Source organism: Myxocyprinus asiaticus, chromosome 29, assembly GCF_019703515.2.
Source record: "Myxocyprinus asiaticus isolate MX2 ecotype Aquarium Trade chromosome 29, UBuf_Myxa_2, whole genome shotgun sequence".
NCBI lineage: Eukaryota > Metazoa > Chordata > Actinopteri > Cypriniformes > Catostomidae > Myxocyprinus > Myxocyprinus asiaticus.
The window spans coordinates 23,923,725-23,936,234 of record NC_059372.1 but is presented as its reverse complement, the minus strand read 5'-3'; the positions used below and the strand labels follow the sequence as shown (position 1 = coordinate 23,936,234).

At 39.2% G+C, this 12,510-nt stretch overlaps 1 protein-coding gene across 4 annotated transcripts in view; it reads left to right on the top strand.

Annotated features, from left to right (window-relative positions):
- Window positions 1-12,510, top strand: part of rerea (arginine-glutamic acid dipeptide (RE) repeats a) — a 232,275-nt gene that overhangs the window by 86,179 nt on the left and 133,586 nt on the right. The gene's annotated exons all lie outside the window — the stretch shown is intronic.

The window sequence follows — 12,510 nt, the reverse complement described above, 5'->3', positions numbered from 1 at the left end:
GAGAAACTTGCTAGCTCTTGCCCACCGGCCTGTGTTTTAAATGAAGCAATTGAGATCTTGTTCTTTGAAATCGGAGTGTCTCATTTTGATCTCCGTTTATGTTTCTTTGTGGTGAACAAAGGAGGTTGCGGGTCTTGACACCTGCAAACCATTTACACTTTTAGCACTAGTCGCTAAGATGAAAAAAAAACAAACAATTGTGACAGATTTGAAACTTTCAAAGGCACCGTACTAACGTGTTTGTACTTTCAGATCCTATTTTGGTGAGTAAACATTTAATGCAAGTGTATCACAGCTTTATTTATGCATTAAATCTGCTGTTGGCTCTGAATTATACATTAGCCAGTAAATAATGCAGCAGCCTCCATTCCTCAATGATTACTGGCCAAGATACAAATGGTGAGATTGCTGATGATCTCCTTGTTGATTTTTGCATTTTAGCTAGGTTAGCATCAGAGATACACTCTTTAGACTCATGAGGATATTGTCTGGCACTATTGTGATTGGATGCAATTTGAGTAATGGACACATCACTGGGTTGTTTTTTGTTTTATCTATTGCGGTTGAATGACCCATCAATAGAATGGATGTAGGTATGGATTTTCTTCACATTAATGTAGTGAGGCAGCAAGAGAGAGAGAGGGAGGGCTAGAATTATGACCAGACTCTCCACAACAGTTTGCCACTTAAAGAGGTTTCACAGATAATTATTGCAGGGAGGCATTAACTAGTTTTTCCTTTTAGGTTGACCTCTTTTTTTTTTTAACCCATGCGTCTGGGCTAGTGTCATAAGAGCTACTGACACCTTTGATTTGATCCACTTCATTTGTCATCTCTTGCACAGGAATAATTAAGGCAGTGGCAGGCTGCGCCCTGGGGAGCGCTCAAGCTTATGACCTTTTTGTTCCCTTAAACATGAGCCAGAGACAAAGGCGCAGAAGAGCGAGAGTTGTGATTAGGAAAATAATGACTCTGACAAGTTGGAGATTAAATTGTAAACAGGCTGCGAGACATATCAATACTTGCTGAGGTAATTGATTTTGCTACTACTACAGTTCCACTGACCGTAACTGGCTGTTAATGGCGCATAAATGAACGTGGATTTCAAACCGAGGTTGAAGCCTCCCTGTACCTTGCGACCTTTGCTGTTTGTTTACCCTTGTCGAGCGAGATGTGTATTCATCTTAGCCTTTCATATTATCTTTGATTATGAGAAATCGATGAGACCTGAATGGTAACATATAAAAATGACAAGCTTGCTGTTTTTGGGTGGGTAGGTGTGTCATTGAGGACAAAGAGGAGAGCGGGGGGGGGGGGGGGGGTGGAAACACAAACTGTGGTCATAGAATCAGCTCAGTGCTCTTGTTCTTCATCAGAGTGAAGTGGCTCCATCAGAGCGGGGAGGGGAAATTATACTCTATTGTAGCAATACACCACAGTCCCACTCCAGTCGCCATTAGGCATAGCAGAGCTATTGAGTATTTGCAATTCCACTTACGCGCCACTTTATATCACTGCTAGCGTGGAGATCACATCCATTTGAAACTCATCTTTATCTACCATGTTTGCATGAAAAAAAATTTATTCTTGTTTGTTTATTTGGCAAAATGGACTTGTGCTTCAGTGCCCACCCACTTTTCCAGCCGTCTTGGTTCTGGAAGTATTTTTCCCATTCATTTTTTCCGTAGACTTTTTATAAAATCCTTCATGAGTTCCAAGCCATGAACCAAACCAACCAGCTCCGAGGTGATTACAAACATCACAAACTTTGATTTTAAGCAAAAAAGTATTTGAAAATCATCTAAAAAGACAAAAGTTCAAGACTTTGTACTTAACGTCTTTTATGAGGGCACAAACTACAATCCCATGAAGCAGTGCAATTGACGTAATCAAATTAAAAATGATGGAAAAATATACAAATATTAAGTTTATTTAAACTATACAAAATGCATTTTAAATTTATTGCAAATTTTCAAACGAATTAAAATAGATGCAAATGAACTCAATTGTCTCATTTGCAGTGTGTCATGGAAGTGGGCGTGCACTGCGGAGCTGTTGGCCGCAAATCACTGATCAGTGGATGTTTCTTTGCTGGATCACAGGCAGTGTAGTTTAGTAGAAATTCCACTATTAAACATAATTGTTTTTGTTTTGATTAAGTAAAAATAAACTGATGGCTTCAACAGAAGCCATCGATTAACAACCTCAGAGCACATGATAGGTCTGTCTTTAAAGGCTTATAAGATATAATAAAAAATAAATGTACCTATGGAGAAAATGAATAGGATTTTTACTTCTGGAACCAGACTGTTGCGTTGCGCTCTTTCCAGTAGATTTACTCTACTGCATTTAAAAAGTTTAACTCCTAAAGACATGAATTGTAATTTTGCAAAATATGTAGGAAATTATGACCACTCACATTAAAATGAAGACTCCAGTCATATCAGTTATCTTATAAAAGCGGTTTTATTCTACAGCCCCAATTCCAAAAAAGTTGGGATGGTATGAAAAATGCTAATAAAAACGAAAATGAGTGATTTGTAAATTATATTCACCCTTTGCTGTATTGAAAGCACTACAACTACACATTATATGATGTTTTACCTTGTGAATTTCATTGTTTTTTGAAAATGGGCAGTATTTTCCAATCAGATGATTTTAACATGCTCCAAAAAAGTTGAGACGGGCAATTTAAGACTAATAACAATTTGAGGTGAAATAAGGCAATGTGAAACAGGAGATGTTAAACAGGTGAGGCAATCGTGTCATATAAGGACCTCTAAAAACAGCCTGGGTGTGTCAGTGCCCATGGCATGTGAGGGCATCATTAATGCAGACAGATATGTATGTAAAAATTTTGGAGCAGCATGTACTGCCATCCAGCACTGTCTTATCCAGGGACGTCCCTGCATTTTCCAGCAGGACAACTTCAAACCACATACTGCCCAGATTACAAGTGCATGGCTGTGTAAGCAGAGAGTGTGGGTGCTAGATTGGCCTGCCTGCAGTCCTGATCTGTCTCCAATTCAGAATGTGTGGCACATAATAAAGCACACCATATGGCAACGAAGACCCCATACAATTGTGCAGCTAAAGACCTAAATAATGGATGACTGGGGGGAAAATTCCACTTTCTAAACTTAAACTTGTCTTCAGTGCCCAGATGCTTAAGTGTTATTAGAAGAAATGGTGATGTTTCACAGTGGTAAACACTCGACTGTCCCAACTCTTTTGGAGCATGTTGCAGTCATCTGATTTGAAATGACTGTACATTTTCAAAAAAAATATGAAATTCACAAGGTAAAACATCATATAATGTGAAGTTGTAGTGCTTTCAATATAGCAAAGGGAGAATATCATTTACAAATCAATACTATTACTGTCCCAACTTTTTCGGAATTGGGGTTTTACAAGGAGAGGGTGCACACATGGGGGCTGCCATTTTAGAATCACATGACCAGCCGAATATTACTCTCTTAATGTGCTGTAAGCAATTTTTTTTTAATTGAAAGGTATGCAAAAAAATGTCCTACCCCCTGAGAGATATTACTGAAATAAGTGTTGTAAGATATCTCAACTGTCTCTGTGACAGCTAACAAAATGTTTCCACGGACAATGACGTTTTCGACCTGTCAATCATTTTGTGTTGTAGTTGCAGTGAATTAATGAGATTGACTGCCATTTTTAAGCCATGTTGTTCATAACAGTTGTCAGTTGAGGGCACTTTTTTGCTGCTGTTGTTTTTAACAACCGTTTCTGCACGATGGGGTTGTGGCTAATCCAGCGGTTCAGTCTCGTGGAAGTAGAATGGCTAAAATAGCTTACAGCATCTTTAATCTCTGTAACTGTCCTGTTATTAGACAATTTCACTCACTGATTAAAGTAATCATGGCTGACTGTGAATACTAAATTTCTACAATGGCATCCGAAACTGAAAACTATTGATTTTAAATGATGCTGCATCCAAACCACTAGGTGTCAGTGTCCACCGTTAATATATAGTGATAGTATTGAGTGTGTGATCTCCCCATTTGTGCATCCTGTCAGAACCCACTGTCTGTCAAACATTTTTTTATTCGATTGTAATATTTCTGCTCCTGTGAGAAATGTTTTTTTTATTCCATTGACACCCTTGATAAGGTTTTTAACAAAGTCAGTCCAAATTTAATTTGAGAGTTTTTAGTAAAAATGGATATTAAACATCTTTTAGTCCCCCCCCCCCCCCCAAAAAGTTTAATCTGGTTTATGGCATGGAAATAGCCCTAGAAGCATGCTGTTAAGAAACAAACAAACAACGTGTGTGTGTGTCTCTAGTGCACCAGTGCCAGAGGGTCATGCAGTAACATGGCTGCCACAGGGTCACGTTATGGTTAACTGTCGGACCAGTGTTAGTCATCTGTGTGACATCACTGAAACACTGCATTATCTCTCCATTCATTTGAAAACTGGATTACACAGGTCAAACTGCTCTACAGTAAACTACAGCCATTCCTCAGGTTTAACAGACAATATGAAAGTAATACTGTAGAGTTTGCCTAATAGTTGTTTGAACTGTTGGAAATAATGGAAATAATGTGTTGAAGGATGGGGTGGAGTTCTGAGAACTGCTGTAAGGTGTGTGTGTGTGTGTGTGTGTGTGTCTGGATATGTAATATTTATGCAATGCATTTTCAAAAGCATTAAATCGTATTCATGTATATATGGATGTGTATCATTTATAAGAATGCTTTCAGAGAAGCACTGATGTTATGTTGTTCTAAACTCTATGGCACAGTAATGGGTTTATGATGGCCTGCTTTGTTTTGTTTTTTGTCCTCTGTATGTATGGAAGTGCTGCTTGCTACTGAAGATCCTGGCTATTCATAAACCTTTATTAGATCTCTCTTCTTGTCTTGTGGAGAGCTCCCAGCCAGTTTGTTGAGGCTCTGTTTGGAATTCAGCCTGTTCGCTTTGAGCTGCCATTCCACTGGCAGGCCGTTCCCCATTGAGCTTTAAAAAAATTGTTTTGTTGTCCGTCCAAGAATACCTGTGAAGTAACGTAGGTTGGCCCTATGAGCTTTTGAAGCATGCAGGGTCCACTGGAGATGCATTCACACCCAACAGCAACCACCCACAAGGCTTAGGCACGAAATCTTTTCATCATTATACGCTTTAAGATGCCAAATTTTTCCTGAGACAAACACACAAGCAGCAGCAGCAACAACAAGCAGAGGTTCTAGTTAAATTTATGTTTGATTTGTAATGAAGATCACTTCCATATTTGGCAAGAACAAATCTCCTATTTTATTTTAGCCCTGGATATTTAAGGCGATGATTTGGTGTGCCAGATATACAAAGGGCTCAGAGATGCCAAATGCGATACTTATTCTCCTGATGCACCCCCTTTAACCTTTTCTACAAAGGAAGGAGTCTTCATAAATGAAGTTGTTTCATTCCTTTGTTATTTATAAAAAGATTTCTCTCCCGATAAGACCAGTAAAAAAAAGACTTCCCTTTGGGAATGTGGGCTCTGCTGCAGTCCTGGCTTGTGCCAATTAAAGGAACACTTGTAGATAATCCGTTTGAATAAATGTCTGTCTGTTGTATATTGGGAGAAAAATAAAGGGTTACAGATGGGTGGGGGGGTGGGGGGGTGGTATGGATTCCTAAATGCTTATCACCTCTGTACAATCCGCCACTCTGCAAGGATAAATATTTAATGATGGGGAAGCTGAAATAGAGCCCTAACAGACTGGGTAGAAATGGATCTGCTATTTATATACTGTACAGTTCCATAAAGTAATGGAATGGTTAGGCAGCCTAAGGGTATTAGTGTACGTGCAGTGTTTGTCTAGTCTTTCTGAGAATTGCCTGTGTAATCAAGGTGAAGATGGCCTTATGCCTTAGTGCCGACTTCTGAAAATGGCAGTTTTAATGTAAACACTCCTCAAATAATTGTTGATTATTTCCTTTGATATTGTAGTCATTATTATTAATGTTGATTTATAGAAGTTACATTTAAATAGGCTACTTATTTGTACAATGTCATGATATAATCTTTATATAGGCTTTACATCCACAACAAGCTGAGAGCTAAATGACTTAATTTGCTGTTTTATACATCAGTAAATTAACTTTATATTGAACTACTTTGTAGCTTGTCAAAATAAAACTGTTGTTCAGTTTTTTGAACTGTACACAGAAATCAAGAAATGTAACAATATTAGAGCTCTTCTATCATAATGAAGCTGTCTACTCTGCACAATCAATCAATTGTGTACACTGTGTCTACACCTTGTTGATTATAATGGGAGGGTTCTTGTTTTGTTGTGTCGCTCATTTGCAGTGTATTTACCATCTGCATTGCAAGCGACATTGTTACCAAGATGGCTTCTTTTTGAGTGTGAGGTGATATTTCTTCAGCACTAATTTTCATGTGCCACTGCAAACAGAGGTGAAACATATAGCAAGCGTCTGGGCATCAGACTGTTTAAAACGCACATTAGGATCAGTTGTCATTACTTATAGGATTATGTAGACTAAGTTTTGCCATTGTCGTTTAATTTATTTGAGGGAAATGTCTGAGATTGGTTGGAATATACTACCTCTGCAAAAACGTTTTAAAAGGAAAACTTGTGATGCAACTGGTGTAGACTTAAATGGAATGCTGTAAAAGCCGAAACATACTCTACTTAAGTATGTGAAATCAAATGCGAGCACGTGGCCACCGCATCGCCAACGCGTTGTCTGGTTAAACATGCTTAACATGTGCTCTTGCGTTACAGTGGCGGGAACAAATCTCAGTACTCAAGGGGGACGATTGAGTTACCTTCAAACGTCTGTGCCATTAAACTTAATGTGTTATTATTCTGGTAAATTGCTATAAATGTATAGATTTTAACTTACTTGGTCAACGATATTCTCTTCAAACTGCTGCTCCACCATCATAGTATTTAAGTTGGAATGGAAAAGTGATTTCATAACTGCTTTGAGTTTGCTTTCTAGCGAGAGGACATTTTCCTGCACGCGCCGCAAGTAGGAGGGAAGAAGCATGCGCAGCTTGAGGTGAAATTAAACTGTGTATCTGCTCAAGATATTCTCTTTTTTTAAAAATAATATTTGTATTCTATTTAAAAAAGTGCTCTTGGAGTGGGTTTCAGTCACTGGGCTTGCAGTCATCCGGCTGCTTACCATACTCACCCCTGCCCATGTAAATATATGTTTTTTTCATTCTTCCATTGTTAAACAGCCAAAAGGTATCGCCTTGTAGGTAAATTCGGCATGCAAACAATCCATTCAGAATTTGTTTGCTACAAAATATAAGAAGGAAATATACGGTTGTTCATTCAAATGTTGATGTAATAACTATTGCCAAATATGCACATCTGTCATGTGAGCCTGTTTTGTTTCAGCCAGTATAGACATTTGTTATGCCTGTTTGGTCACTTGTTTGATGCATGGCTTATCGGTTAACTGGTTAATAACCGGTTAATACTGGTGTTTAGTTGGTTAAAAGAATTAGCCAAAATTTGCATCCCTACTTTGAGTATTTTGGAGTATTTTGATTGTATAATCCTGTTTTTGTTTTTTTTCACTCTCATTGGCTCATAGTGTTGCTAATGATTATGATTGTTGGCATCTGTTTTTACAGAGCTTAGGTTGTTGTTGTTTGTTTTTTTCCCAGTCGAAGCACCGGCCCTCAGGGATCCACTAAAGTAACTGGATAGCCATTAAATATTTGCCTGTATGAAATAAAGCTAGCATAACGAGAGTTATTGGCTGAGTCATGGAAATGTGTAGAGACCATGAGGATTGCTCTTGAGAGCGGCAGTGTTTTGACAGTTGTGCGTCACTATTTCTACGGTTCAGTCAAATGTCATTGGAACTCAAGTGGCACTCTTATTCACAGTCGTTGGCTCAGGACTTCAGGCCAATCTAACCACATTCTTGAGCCAAATTGAAAAAGGATCATCGAGTTCCCTCCCACAATGTTTAGACTCGCAATGATTTGGGGTATTTTGGTGTAATCGAACAGGTTCTGAAACGCTGCATGCTATGTTCACTCAATAAACACAGTGGATTACATTGTGGACAGAATGTTTCCATTGTGGAGGTGCAACTCTCCCAGGCTTTTCCGAATGGCCGGATTGGATTACCAGCCCCTTTTCATGGCCAGTTTAGATGAGTGCTGATCAATGGGACTCTTAGCTCCAATCTAATTTGTTTTTGGGCTGACTTGGTAATGCTGATCAGAGATTATTCCTATATAAAATGAATTGGGTTACTGTTCATTTTTTTTCCGACTGCTTGGATTCTCATAGACATTAATTACAGCGATTCCACATTCATTATTGAATTTTTGATCTGCTGTTGCTGTAGCGGACTAGCAATGTAGAACATGCAATGACTCTCTCAAGCGATGTTCTATCTTTGGGTGAGTGGCTCACTAAGATATTCTTCTCAGTAACAGTAAAAGACTGTAAATCTTCATCAGATTTTGTTTCCAAAGATAACAGTACCAAATGCAAACAAAAATGCATACATAATGCTTTGGGGGTACTCGATAATTAGCCGAGGGGGAAGAAGCTCGTTGAATGGGATTTCCAATTTTACACGACATAAAAAGCCTATGCAACTGGCGTCTTTGATTAAGAGCGTGCTTGTCCTGTAGTTGCAGAGTCCTCTGCCATACTATTAGCACAGCTGAAATGTGCCTGCTCCCTCTTAACCTTTTTGCATGTGAGTTTCTCCTGTACTAACGGATCTCCCAGCGTGAGTTCTTTAATGCGCGCTGTAATTAAAATACATCTTACCTCACACTTCACAGCAGATGCATTGGAGGACAGATTATATCACAGCAGGTGCACTGAAGGTCAGATTATATATTATCAAACATATAATGTGGTTTTTAGATGTTTATAATGATTATGATAAGATGCGATCGCGAATGCACTTGCCGGCTATGCGTGCCGCCATATTTTCGTTGCAATGCGAGATGGGATTCTGAGTTTGTATTGTCATAGAAGCATACAAAAGGAGGAGCATAGAAGGTTCTAAAAACCTAGCATTTTCACTCTTTCAGCCCTGTAAGTGGTTGTGATGGATGGAATGGGAGAAAGCTCGAGTGGACTGACAAGTCTGTAGATTCTTTGACATCAGAAAGCATTGCATCTACACAGTGCGCTCCGACGGTAATGGCTTTATACTTTTATTTAGTGATTGTTTTAAAGTGTGTAACATATACAAATAAAGATATTGTGATGTTAAAGTGTATTTGAGCTGCTGGTTAAATATGACAACCGCTTCAGTCATTATGACAACAGATTTTGCTGGTAAACAGAAGCATGAATGCAGATCACACCGGTTTGATCGTACACGTCTGAGCCAGCCTAGTGTAATCACACCGGTTTGATCGTACATGTGAAAGGGTTAAGGGGACACAGGTTGAGTGGGGCTAGAAGGGGCCTATTTAACCGTGTGATACATGAGGGGAACTGGAAATCCACGTAAAGGTGCAGTAGAAAGAAAGATCTGAAAAGGTCGGGCCACATTTCATTTCAGCCAAGCTTTTTATTAGCTTTGCCCTATGTGCAGTTTAGAGAAATACAGTTGCTCAGCAGTCAATGGTCTACTCATTTAGACTGACACATGTGTATACACTTGGATGAATGTGGCTCTGTGCTGAACATGCACGTGCTCTGTTTATGAGCTTACCCATGCATTTGCAAGCTTTTTAAACTCGGACGCATACAAACCTGCCCATGGAGGTTCATTCCTTGCCATGCTGTGGAAGAAATTGTAAAGCTTGCTAAAAAGCACTAAGCCGGTGGATGTGGTGTTGTTAAAAAACAGTGATCTTCGCACTCTGTTAAAAAGTGTACAATCCACTATTTCCAGTGCATTTATGGGATCTGATTTGGCTCCCTTGAGACTCTGCACAAGAAATGGCAGGAATTCCTGTTCTCTCATTTGGAAAAAATCCCAAATTACATTGTAATAGCATTATTTACTTTCCGACTCTTAATCAGGACCATTTTTGGCTTTTATTCTCACAGGCTAGTTAAACCTTCCATTGGCACTTTCACACTGACACTGACTTTAAACATGGCTGCATGACTTAAAAAGCCACGTTGCATGAATGGCAGTAGCAGACCCCCACCTCCCACCATGCTTTGTTGTAAAACACCAGGGTATTTTCAGAGTCTGCATTGTGCGAATGCCCCAAAGGCTGTGAACGGTAATCTAATATATTACAGTTGTTTTTATGAAATTATGAAAAATGATCAGGCGTCTGTTTTCCGGAAGCCTCGCACACTATCAGTTAGGGATAAAGTCTCCATTTCACACATGAATGCGTTACAAGTTAATCTCTCAGCTGCCACTGTACACGCATTTAACCCTAAACCTGGAGAGCAGCGGCAGCCTATTGTTTAGGTGCCTACATCAATAATTTTTTTTTGAACAGCTGCTCTTTTACTTCAGTATATGTCTTTAAAATAAATAGGGTCTGGAGTGTATTTGGCTTAATAAGTGTGCCCTCTTCCTGGGAGCATGCACAATGCACTAAAACAGCGGAATGGTAATAGTTCTAGTCAATGCATGTTTTATGAGCTGTCCAGAGAGGAGAGGGGAAGCTCTGATCCTGCTCATTTCAGCAGCGTTTTCATTACCCCTCCAGTCACTTCCCCTCCTGCTCCAAGCCACGGAAACGATCTCAAATCATGTTTACAGTGCAGCGTATTTGGACTGTACACCACAAAAAAAGCCCCAGCAGAATAGAGGTAATTCAGAGCTGTGATTTGATGTTCTTGCTCTCCTTCCTCGCAAACGTCGCAGAGCGTTCTGTCTCTGCTTTTTAAGCAACAAAGATGTCGAGAAGGTCAAAAATTTGACACTGCAGAATACTGTAGGTGCTTCAACCACTAAGCAGCCTGCTCCAGACCTTCTTTGGCAAAATAAACAACAAATGCATGTTTTGTGTGGCCCTCATTGGAAATAGGACTGGTGCTCTTTCAGACTCTGAAATTTGTATTTGTATTTGAGCTGAGTTGTCTTAAATGGAGAGGTGGAGTAACAAAGAGAGTGTTATTCACAGCAGATTAGAGCCTCTTAAAGACAGTCAGGCTGTGGTTTTAGAGCGTGCAGGAGTGGTGGCTGATCCAGAAACAAAAGCCGCTCCTAATTAGAGGTAATACCGTCCTGTGGTATCTGGGGTGGAGGTGCTTTTGGCAGAGCTGTTACGTGCCCTGCTTGTTTGCTGGACCATCTGCCGGCAGTTGCCTCGGTTGGGAAAAAAAAACACCACCACCAGATAACTAAATAATTTAGTTTGAAAATGGTCTGACGTATTGACCTAATGGCATCGCCGCTACAGCCTCATCATCTTTAACCTTATGTTCCCAAAGATGTGTTTGGAATAATGTTGAAGGAGAGCAAGACGGAGAGAGCAAGAGAGAGAAAATGAGGTCTTGAACAATAAGCTTGAGCAGAGATCTCTCCTCCAGGCCCTGTGTTTCATGTGATGATTAGTGGGGGGAGTGTGACGCAGAGCTGCACCCCCTCGCTGCTCTCTCTCTCACGGTGGGTGTCTGTCAGCACCATTGCTTCTCTGAGACCTCCCTGCTCTCGCTATGAATGAGGCTCAGGCTGAGCTGCCACAATGCTTTTGATTAAATGCCTACTTGTAGATATCATCTTTTATCCATAAAATGTTTTTTATTATTATTATTTTTTTTTTTACATTGGCCATTATGTTGATTTGTATTTTCATTTGGGGAAACCCAATCTGAACCTGTTGAAACTGTGAAAAGGCTTTTGTAAACACCTGCATTCACATTGAATTCATTGTATTGTGAATCAAAGTAGATCAAGGGAGGTGGAGAAGAGTGTAATGTTAATATCCTCTGTATCTGGGATGGATTTAGAAAGTGACATGCGTGTTTATCTACTATTGATTGTGTTTGCTTGGCTGAGGCCAAGCCTTGAGCGCATCTGCTACAGAATGCTGGATCAACTATAAATGCTACAGAATTCAAACACGGGTCTGTGAAGGGATGTATTAGAAGTCAAAATAATGAAAAATGTGATAATTTCATTTTGGTTTGAGTTTTGGTTTGATTTACAATACTGAATTCAACTAATGATTATTTTGATAATCGATTAATTTAACGATTATTAGAACGATTATCCGACTATTCGGCGATTATTGCAACGATTAATCATTAGCTCTTAGCCGATTATTCAGCTTGTGTTCTGACATAAAAGGTTGTATTAAACGTGCTTACAATAAAGAGGACAAAATCATCTTTTACAAATATCTCTAAATGACATTCACTGAATTAAAGGGAAAAAATACTTTTTAAGTTTAATTCAGTAAAGAAAGTCACTGCAAAAAATCCTATTGTTATCAAGTGTTTGTGTCTTTTCCATTTTAATATGGTCTAAAAATCCTTAAAACCAGATACATTTACTTGAGAAGCAACATATGTAGTAAAGACATTAAGTAAAGACTTATATTCAAGATCTGTTCTC